This window comes from Triticum urartu, chromosome 5A (assembly GCF_056163025.1).
Source record: "Triticum urartu cultivar PI428250 chromosome 5A, HENAU_Tu73, whole genome shotgun sequence".
In the NCBI taxonomy this organism is placed as follows: domain Eukaryota; kingdom Viridiplantae; phylum Streptophyta; class Magnoliopsida; order Poales; family Poaceae; genus Triticum; species Triticum urartu.
Window position 1 is genome coordinate 642,819,587 of NC_141877.1, and position 11,522 is coordinate 642,831,108.

Here is an 11,522-nt window from a genome sequence, read left to right on the forward strand (position 1 = left end):
CTCCTGGTCCCGCACGCCACGCGTGACGGTCACCGCGCGCCCGCAGTTGCCATGGTCCAGACCCTCGTCCATGTTCGTTTAATTGCAGTTGTCATGTCGCTGAACTACGGTTGCCATGTCGGACAACTGCAGTTGCCATGGTTGCTCAACTGTAGTTGCCATGTATGGTCTGATCTAATGTAGTTGCCATGATTTCATAACTTTAGGAGTTGCCACATACTAACACTAGGCAGTTGAGAGAGTTGCCATGTGCTCACAAGCATGCTAGGGCAGTTGCCATGTAAAAAGGAAGAGTTGCCATTTGCTTACGTGCACGTTAGGGCAGTTGCCATGTACATGCACGTTAGGGCAGTTGCCATGTAAAAAGGAAGAGTTGCCATCTGCTTACGTGCACGTTAGGGCAGTTGCCATGTACATGCACGTTAGGGCAGTTGCTATGTACCATGCAAAAACATATGACAACTCGGTAAAAGAGAGTTGTCATCTGTTTACGTACACACTAAGCAGTTGCCGTGTACCCTGCAAAACACATGGCAAACTCGGATAAAAAAAGAGAGTTGCCACCTGCTTATAAAAACACACTAGGGGCAGTTGCCATGTGCAGTGCAAAAACACATGGCAACTAGCAGCTTGGGTGTGGGAGAGAAGAAGGACGTGTGGGCAAGATGCCAAATGCCCACACACTAGCCCTTGTGTGTGCGTGCAAAGTAGCGTGTGGGCGAACTGCTGAACGCCCACACACCAGCCCCTCCTGTGTGATGAAACGACCGTGTGGGCGACCGGCTGAACGCCCACATACCAGACCAGTCCTACGTGGCATTAGAAATATGCCAAGATTCGTGCGCTCACGAACGGATGTGGATCCACGCGTGTAGACAAGATGCAAACGCCCACACGTATGGACGTTAACATTTGCGAACTATAAAGGTTGTGTTCAGAACCAAAGACTATATGTCACACCCGATAATACATCGAGGAACGGTGGACACTTCCAATACAGGCAGCTGCTCCGGATGAAGCAATTGTCGCAGCTTCTATTCCGCCAGAACAACAAATAGGTATCCACTCCGCCTCTTTTAGACAAGAAGCCTACTATAGTGAAAACTCATGGTCAAGGGTAAGTTTAGAAGACTGTGTCAGTATAAAAGAGACGTGTATTGTGATACAGAGGAAGTGCTAGATTAGTGTAGGAGGACAAACGAAAGACTAAAGATTAATTTGCACATGGCATCACATTAACATAAAACCTAGACAACACCGTGGCACCATTACAGTTTATTACGTCATAGTTAATTCCATTGTTTTTCCAGAAGGCAGCAGCTTTGGACACAAAACGATGCTAAACATTACAATTTTCACATATTATTTCTAGGCCAATCATTATGCCGATTACATTAACGGATTGATAGAGTCTTGAGGAACAGTTTAGTTGGCCTTTACAATGACCATGGAGATGTCGGCATTACGATCGAACCTAGCGACCTTGCAGTCGGTGGCGAAGATGTCGGATGAGACAAAGCTTGCTACACCCCCATTACCGGCATGCTAGAACTCACGTTGAACTTGTTTACATAGTCGGGGCGGTAGGTTTGGCCGAGAACACCGTGAACATCACCTGTCAGGTCGTAGAACTTGAACCCAATGTCCAGATGCGCGAGACTATCATCCTCTGTCACACCGTAATTGTGAGCACGTGAGTCTTCCTTCGTGACGGGCACCACTTTAGTCATGATGTCGAACACACCCTTAAGCTCAACCCTGGCCTTCGACGGAGCACCGATTGACGTTGCTGGTGACATCGGTGCACAGTGGCAGTCCACTGATGTGCATGGCCTGACCGTCACGAGGACCTCCATGACCAAGAACGTCATTGTTCCACTTGGCGGTCTTCTTGGCACCCACGTAGAGGCGGTGGTCCACGAAGTGGACACCTATGGCCTGTATCCATGTGAAGTCGCGGCTCATGGAGGGGTTGCGTTTGCCGATGAAGTGGGCGTTGATATTGTTGGAAATATGCCCTAGAGGCAATAATAAATTGGTTATTATTATATTTCCTTGTTCATGATAATCGTTTATTATCCATGTTAGAATTGTATTGATAGGAAACTCAGATACATGTGTGGATACATAGACAACACCATGTCCCTAGTAAGCCTCTAGTTGACTAGCTCGTTGATCAATAGGTTACGGTTTCCTGACCATGGACATTGGATGTCGTTGATAACGGGATCACATCATTAGGAGAATGATGTGATGGACAAGACCCAATCCTAAGCCTAGCACAAGATCGTGTAGTTCGTATGCTAAAGCTTTTCTAATGTCAAGTATCATTTTCTTAGACCATGAGATTGTGCAACTTCCGGATACCGTAGGAGTGCTTTGGGTGTGCCAAACGTCACAACGTAACTGGGTGGCTATAAAGGTGCACTACGGGTATCTCCGAAAGTGTCTGTTGGGTTGGCACGAATCGAGACTGGGATTTGTCACTCCGTGTAACGGAGAGGTATCTCTGGGCCCACTCGGTAGGACATCATCATAATGTGCACAATGTGACCAAGGAGTTTATCACGGGATGATGTGTTACGGAACGAGTAAAGAGACTTGCGGGTAACGAGATTGAACAAGGTATCGGGATACCGACGATCGAATCTCGGGCAAGTATCGTACCGATAAACAAAGGGAATTGTATACGGGATTGATTGAATCCTTGACATCGTGGTTCATCCGATGAGATCATCGTGGAGCATGTGGGAACCAACATGGGTATCCAGATCCCGCTGTTGGTTATTGACCGGAGAGTTGTCTCGGCCATGTCTGCATGACTCCGGAGCCCGTAGGGTCTACACACTTAAGGTTCGATGACACTAGGATTATAGGGAATAGATGTACGTGGTTACCGAATGTTATTCGGAGTCCCGGATGAGATCCCGGACGTCACGAGGAGTTCCGAAATGGTCCGGAGATAAAGATTTATATATGGGAAGTCATCATACGGTCACCGGAATAATTCGGGGGGTTACCGGTATTGTACCGGGACCACCGAAGGGGTTCCGGGGGTCCACCGGGAGGGTCCACCTGCCCCGGAGGGCCCTATGGGCTGTGTGTGGAGAGGGACCAGCCCCTTAGTGGGCTGGGCGCCTCCCCCCCTAGGGCCCATGCGCCTAGGGTTTAGGGGGAACCCTAAAGGGGCCCCCCTTGCCTTGGGGGGCAAGGCAACCCCCCTGGCCGCCGCCCCCTCCTCAGATTGGATCTGAGGGGGCCGGCCCCCCTCTCCCTTGCCCCTATATATATATATATATATATATATATATATATATATATATATATATATATATGTGTGTGTGTGTGTGTGTGTGTGTGTGTGGGGGGGGGGGGGGGGGAGGGCAACCGGACCCAACTTCTGGCGCAGTCCTTCCCCTCTCCCAAGTCCTCCTCTTCTCCCGCGGTGCTTGGCGAAGCCCTGCAGGATTGCCACACTCCTCCTTCACCACCACGCCGTCGTGCTGCTGCTGGATGGAGTCTTCCCCAACCTCTCCTTCTCCCCTTGCTGGATCAAGGCGTGGGAGACGTCACCGGGCTGCACGTGTGTTGAACGCGGAGGCGCCGTTGTTCGGCGCTTAGATCGGAATCAACCGTGATCTGAATCACTGCGAGTACGACTCCTTCATCCGTATTCTTGCAACGCTTCCGCTTAGCGATCTACAAGGGTATGTAGATGCACTCCCCTTCCCCTCGTTGCTAGATTACTCCATAGATTGATCTTGGTGATGTGTAGAAAATTTTAAATTTCTGCTATGATCCCCAACAGTGGCATCATGAGCTAGGTCTATGCGTAGTTTCTATGCACGAGTAGAACGCAAGTTGTTGTGGGCGTTATTTTGTCAATTTACTTGCCGTTACTAGTCTTATCTTGATTCGGAGGCATCAAGGGATGAAGCGGCCCGGACCGACCTTACACGTACTCTTACGTGAGACAGGTTCCACCGACTGACATGCACTAGTTGCATAAGGTGGCTAGCGGGTGTCTGTCTCTCCCACTTTAGTCGGATCGGATTCGATGAAAAGGGTCCTTATGAAGGGTAAATAGAAATTGGCATATCACGTTGTGGTTTTGGCATAGGTAGGAAACGTTCTTGCTAGAAACCTATAGCAGCCACGTAAAAATTTGCAACAACAATTAGAGGACGTCTAACTTGTTTTTGCGGCATATGCCTTGTGATGTGATATGACCAAAAGGATGTGATGAATGATATATGTGATGTATGAGATTGATCATGTTCTTGTAATAGGAATCACGACTTGCATGTCGATGAGTATGACAACCGGCAGGAGCCATAGGAGTTGTCTTAATTTATTTATGACCTGCGTGTCAACTTAAACGTCATGTAATTAATTTACTTTATTGCTAAACCGTTAGCCATAGTAGTAGAAGTAATAGTTGACGAGACGACTTCATGAAGACACGATGATGGAGATCATGATGATGGAGATCATGGTGTCATGCCGGTGACGATGATGATCATGGCGCCCCGAAGATGGAGATCAAAAGGAGCAAAATGATATTGGCCATATCATGTCACTATTTGATTGCATGTGATGTTTATCATGTTTTACATCTTATTTGCTTAGAACGACGGTAGCTTAAATAAGATGATCCCTCGCAATAATTTCAAGAAAGTGTTCCCCCTAACCGTGCACCGTTGTGAAGGTTCGTTGTTTCGAAGCACCACATGATGATCGGGTGTGATAGATTCTAACGTTCGAATACAACAGGTGTAAGCCAGATTTACACACGCAATACACTTAGGTTGACTTGACGAGCCTAGCAAGTACAAACATGGCCTCGGAACACGGAAGACCGAAAGGTCGAACATGAGTCGTATAGAAGATACGGTCAACATGAAGATGTTCACCGATGATGACTAGTCCGTCTCACGTGATGATCGGACACGGCCTAGTTGACTCGAATCATGTATCACTTAGATGACTAGAGGGATGTCTATCTGAGTGGGAGTTCATTAAATAATTTGATTAGATGAACTTAATTATCATGAACATAGTCTAAATTGTATTTACAAATATGTTGTAGATAAATAGCTCACATTGTAGCTCCCTGTTTCAATACGTTTCTAGAGAAAGACTAAGTTGAAAGATATTGTAAGCAATGATGCGGACTGGGTCCGTAGTCCGAGGAGTGTCCTCACTGCTACATAGAAGGCTTACGTCTTTGATGCACCGCTCGATGTGCAAACCCCTACAACGTCGTCTGTGGATGTTGTGAACACCTGACAGACACATCCTGATGACTACTTGATAGTTTAGTGCACCATACTTTACAGCTTAGAATCGGGATTCCAATGACGTTTTGAATGCCATAAGACATATGAGATGTTCCAAGAGCTGAAATTGGGATTTCAGGCTCATGCCCGTGTTGAGAGGTATGAGACCTCTGACAAATTCTTTTGCCAACAATATGGAGGAGAATAGCTCAGCTAGTGAGCATGTGCTCAGAATGTCTGGGTGCTACAATCACTTAAATCAGGTGGGAGCTAAACTTCCAGATAAGATAGTGATTGATAGAGTTCTCTAGCCACTATCACTAAGCTACTAGATCTTCGTGATGAACTATGACATGCAAGGGATGGAGTTGATCCCGGAGCTGTTCGCGGTGCTTAAGACCGCAAAAGGTAGAAATCAAGAAGGAGCATCAAGTGTTGATGGTTTAACAAGACCACTGGTTTCAAGAAGGGCAAGGGCTAGAAGGGAAACTTCATGGATGGCAAACCAGTTGCCGCTCCAGTGAAGGAACCCAAGGTTGAACCCAAACCCGAGACTAAGTGCTTCTATTGTAAGGGGAACGGTCACTGGTAGCGGAATTACCCCAAATGCATGGTAGATAAGAAGGCTGGCAACTTCAACAAAGTATATATGTGTTATTAATGTGTACCTCACTAGTACTCCTGGTAGCACCTGGGTATTGGATATCGGTTCAGTTGCTATTATTGGTGACTTGAAGCAAAAGCTACGGACTAAACGGAGACTGGCTAAGGGTGAGGTGACGATGTGTGTTGGAAGTGTTTCCAAAGTTGATGAGATCACCATCGCACGCTCCATCTACCTTCGGGATTAGTATTGAACCTAGATAAATGTTATCAGGTGTCTACGTTGAGCATGAATATGATTAGATCATGTTCATTGCAATATGGTTATTCATTTAAGTTAGAGAATAATGGTTATTCTGTTTACATGAATAATACCTTTCATGGTCATGCACCCTATGTGAATGGTTCATTGAATCTCGGTCGTGGTAATACGCATGTTCACGCCAAAAGATGTAGAGTTAATAATGATAGTACCACTTTCTTGTGGCACTGCCGCTTAGGTCATATTGGCATAAGATGCATGAAGAAACTCCATGTCGATGGATGTTTGGAGTCACTTGATTTTGAATCGCTTGACACATGCGAGCCATGCCTCATGGGCAGGATGACTAAGACCCCGTTTTCAGGTACAATGAAACGGGCAAGTGACTTGTTGGAAATCATACATGCTGATGCGTGTGATCCAATGAGAATTGAAGCGTGCGGTGGATATCGCTATTTTCTCATCTTCACTGACGATTTGAGTAGATATAGGTATATTTACTTAATGAAGCACAAGTCTGAAACGTTTGAAAAGTTCAAGCGATTTTAGAGTGAAATTAAGAATCATCATAACGAGAAGATCATGTTCCTACGATCTGATCAAAGGGGGATTTTCTGAGTTATGAGTTTGGCAATCACTTAAGACATTGTGGAATTGTTTCACAGTTGAAGCCACCTGGAACACCACAGCGTAATAGTGTGTCCGAACGTCATAATCGAACCTTATGAGATATGGTGCGATCTATGATGTCTCTTACCGATCTACCGCTATTATTTTGAGGTTATGCATTAGAGACAGCTGCATTCACTTTAGATAGGACACCATATAAGTCCGTTGAGACGACGTCGTATGAAAATTGGTTTGGCAAGGAACGAAAGTTGTCGTTTCTTAATGTTTGGGGCTATGATACTTAAGGCTTCAGCCGGAAAGGCTCGAACCCAAAAACGGACAAATACATCTTCATAGGATACCCAAAGGTAACAGTTGGGTATACCTTCTACCTCAGATCCGAGGGCAAATTGTTTGTCGCTAAGAAAGGGTCCTTTCTCGAGAAGGAGTTTCTCTCGAAATAATTGAGTGGGAGGAAGATAGAACTTGATGAGGTTGTCGAACCTTTACTTCAACCAGAGAGTGATGCAACACAGAAATATGTTTTCTGTGGCACCTACGTCTGTTGAAGAGGATGTTAATGATAGTGATCATGAAGCTTCAGGTCAAGTTGCTATCGAACCTCATAGGTCGACAAGGATATGTACTACTCCTGAGTGGTACGGTAATCCTGTCTTAGATATCATGTTGTTGGACAACAATGAACCTATGAACTATGGAGAAGCAATGGTGGGCCCGTATTCCGACAAATGGTTAGAAGCCATGAAATCCAAGATAGGATCCATGTATCAGAACAAAGCATGGACTTTGGTGGACTTGCCCAATGATCGGCAAGTCATTGATATAAATGGATCTTTAAGAAGAAGCCAGATGTGGACGGTAATGTTACCGTCTATGAAGCTCGACTTGTGGCAAAGAGTCTTTTCACAAGTTCAAGGAGTTGACTACGATGAGATTTTCTCACCCGTAGCGATGTTTAAGTCAGTCGGAATCATGTTAGCATTAGCTGTATTTTTTGATTATGAAATGTGACAGATGGATGTCAAAACAAGTTTTCTTACCAGTTTTCGTAAGAAAAAGTTGTATGTGCTACAATAAAAGGTTTTGTCGATCCTAAGGATGCTAAAAGGTATGCTGGCTCCAGCAATCCTTCTATGGACTAGAGCAAGCATCTCGGAGTCGGAGTATATGCTTTGATGGAGTGATCAAAGCTTTTAGGTTTATACAATGTTTGCTAGAAACTTGTATTTACAAGAAAGTGAGTGGGAGCACTACAACATTTCTGATAAGTATATGTGGATGACATATTGTTGATTCGAAATAATGTAGAATTTCTGGAAAGCATAAACGGTTGTTTGAAGAGTGATTTTCAAAGGAAGAGCTGGATAAAGCTGCTTACATATTGGGCATCAAGATCTATAGAGATAGATCAAGACGCCTGATGATACTTTCAAAGAACGCACACCTTGACATGTTTTTGAAGGAGTTCAAAATAGATCAGTCAAAGAAGGGATTCTTTGTAAGGTGTGAAGTTGAGTAAGACTCAAAGATTGACCACGGCAAAAGAAAGAGGAAGGACGAAGGTTGTCCCCTATGCTTTTGTCATAGGCTCTATACGGTATGCCATGTTGAGTACCGCACTAGATGTGTGCCTTGCCACATCTCTGGCAAGAGGGTACAAAGGTGATCTAGGAGTGGATCACCAGATAGCGGTCAAAATTATCCTTAGAGGAATAAGGAAATGTTTCTCGATTATGGAGGTGATAAAGAGTTCGACGTAAAGAGTTACGTCGATGCAAGCTTAACACCTATCCGGATAGCTCTAAGTAGAGATACCGGATACGTATAATGGAGCAACAATTTGGAATAGCTCCAAGTGGAACGTGGTAGCAGCATCTACGATATGACATAAAGTTTTGCGAAATACATAGGGATCTTAATATTGCAGACCCGTTGACTACAACCTCTCTCACAAGCATAACATGATCAAACCCAGAACTCATTGAGTGTTAATCACATAGTGATGTGAACTAGATTACTGAGTCTAGTAAACTCTTTGGATGTTGGTCACATGGAGATGTGACCTGTGAGTGTTAATCACATGGCGATGTGAACTAGATTATTGACTCTAGTGCAAGTGGGAGACTGTTGGAAATATGCCCTAGAGGCAATAATAAATTGGTTATTATTATATTTCCTTGTTCATGATAATCGTTTATTATCCATGCTAGAATTGTATTGATAGGAAACTCAGATACATGTGTGGATACATAGACAACACCATGTCCCTAGTAAGCCTCTAGTTGACTAGCTCGTTGATCAATAGATGGTTACGGTTTCCTGACCATGGACATTGGATGTCGTTGATAACAGGATCACATCATTAGGAGAATGATGTGATGGACAAGACCCAATCCTAAGCCTAGCACAAGATCGTGTAGTTCGTATGCTAAAGCTTTTCTAATGTCAAGTATCATTTCCTTAGACCATGAGATTGTGCAACTCCCGGATACCGTAGGAGTGCTTTGGGTGTGCCAAACGTCACAACATAACTGGGTGGCTATAAAGGTGCACTACGGGTATCTCCGAAAGTGTCTGTTGGGTTGGCACGAATCGAGACTGGGATTTGTCACTCCGTGTAACGGAGAGGTATCTCTGGGCCCACTCGGTAGGACATCATCATAATGTGCACAATGTGACCAAGGAGTTGATCACGGGATGATTTATTATGGAACGAGTAAAGAGACTTGCCGGTAACGAGATTGAACAAGGTATCGGGATACCGACGATCGAATCTCGGGCAAGTATCGTATCGATAGACAAAGGGAATTGTATACGGGATTGATTGAATCCTTGACATCGTGGTTCATCCGATGAGATCATCGTGGAGCATGTGGGAACCAACATGGGTATCCAGATCCCGCTGTTGGTTATTGACCGGAGAGTTGTCTCGGCCATGTCTGCATGACTCCCGAGCCCGTAGGGTCTACACACTTAAGGTTCGATGACACTAGGATTATAGGGAATAGATGTACGTGGTTACCGAATGTTATTCGGAGTCCCGGATGAGATCCCGGACGTCACGAGGAGTTCCGGAATGGTCCGGAGGTAAAGATTTATATATGGGAAGTCATCATACGGTCACCGAAATAATTCGGGGGGTTACCGGTATTGTACCGGGACCACTGAAGGGGTTCCGGGGTCCACCGGGAGGGTCCACCTGCCCTGGAGGGCCCTATGGGCTGTGTGTGGAGAGGGACCAGCCCCTTAGTGGGCTAGGCGCCTCCCCCCTAGGGCCCATGCACCTAGGGTTTAGGGGGAACCCTAAAGGGGGGCGCCCCTTGCCTTGGGGGGCAAGGCAACCCCCCTGGCTGCCGCCCCCTCCTCAGATTGGATCTGAGGGGGCCGGCCCCCCTCTCCCTTGCCCCTATATATATGTGTGTGTGTGGGGGGGGTGGGAGGGCAACCGGACCCAAGTTCTGGCGCAGCCCTTCCCCTCTCCCAAGTCCTCCTCTTCTCCCGCGGTGCTTGGCGAAGCCCTGCAGGATTGCCACGCTCCTCCTTCACCACCACGCCGTCATGCTACTGCTGGATGGAGTCTTCCCCAACCTCTCCTTCTCCCCTTGCTGGATCAAGGCGTGGGAGACGTCACCGGGCTGCACGTGTGTTGAACGCGGAGGCGCCGTTGTTCGGCGCTTAGATCGGAATCAACCGCGATCTGAATCGCTGCGAGTACGACTCCTTCATCCGCGTTCTTGCAACACTTCCGCTTAGCGATCTACAAGGGTATGTAGATGCACTCCCCTTCCCCTCGTTGCTAGATTACTCCATAGATTGATCTTGGTGATGCATAGAAAATTTTAAATGTCTGCTACGATCCCCAACAGATATGGAGGTCGACATCAGAGATGACACAAAAATCATGGTCCTTCTTGCCGTGGAAGTAGAATTTATTGCCATCAGCGCCATTGAAGCGGGGGTCACCGCAGATAAACCCAGGGAAGATTTCACACACTTGAAGAAGGTTTTGTCATTAGTATCATCAAAAAGGACGTCACTGCCGGCCTAGAGCATTACAATTGCAATTATTCAATGTCGTGCATCTTTAGATAGATGGAGAAGTCTAAGATCGAATTGTCGTCGATCTACCATGCATCACTTAAAGAAAAGGGCATGCATGGCTTGAGACTAGGGCAAGATTGTGGATGTCTTACAACAGTATGTCTTGCAGCTGGTGTAGACGACAAGGCACTCCTCGGGGCAACTCTTGGGGCAGGTGGCCACGCAGGGGGGACTCTTGTCGGTGGGGTGGCACAGGTGAGAGTCTGCGCCCTCTTGCCGAACCGTCCATGGTGGATCACGACGGAGTTCGGCGGCAGCGGGCGGCGCGGCTGCGCGGCCGCAGAGGTTCGACAACCTCTTTCTGTGTTGAAACAAAGGTTCGACAACCTCATCAAGTTCTATCTTCCTCCCACTCAATTCTTTCAAGAGAAACTCCTTCTCGAGAAAGGACCCGTTCTTAGTGACAAACAATTTGCCCTCGGATGTGAGATAGAAGGTATACCCAACTGTCACCTTTGGGTATTCCATGAAGATGTGTTTGTCCGCTTTTGGGTTCGAGCTTCTCCGGCTGAAGCCTTAAGCATCGCAGCCCCAAACATTAAGAAACGACAACTTTGGTTTCTTGCCAAACCATATTCATACGATGTCGTCTCAACGGACTTAGATGGTGTCCTATCTAAAGTGAATGTAGCTGTCTCTAACGCATA

The 11,522-nt window shown here is 46.3% G+C and overlaps 1 pseudogene; it reads right to left on the reverse strand.

Moving 5' to 3' along the window:
* Positions 1–1,425: 1,425 nt before the first annotated feature.
* LOC125507561 (uncharacterized) lies at positions 1,426–11,207 on the reverse strand (annotated as a pseudogene).
* Between the last annotated feature and the right edge of the window lie 315 nt (positions 11,208–11,522).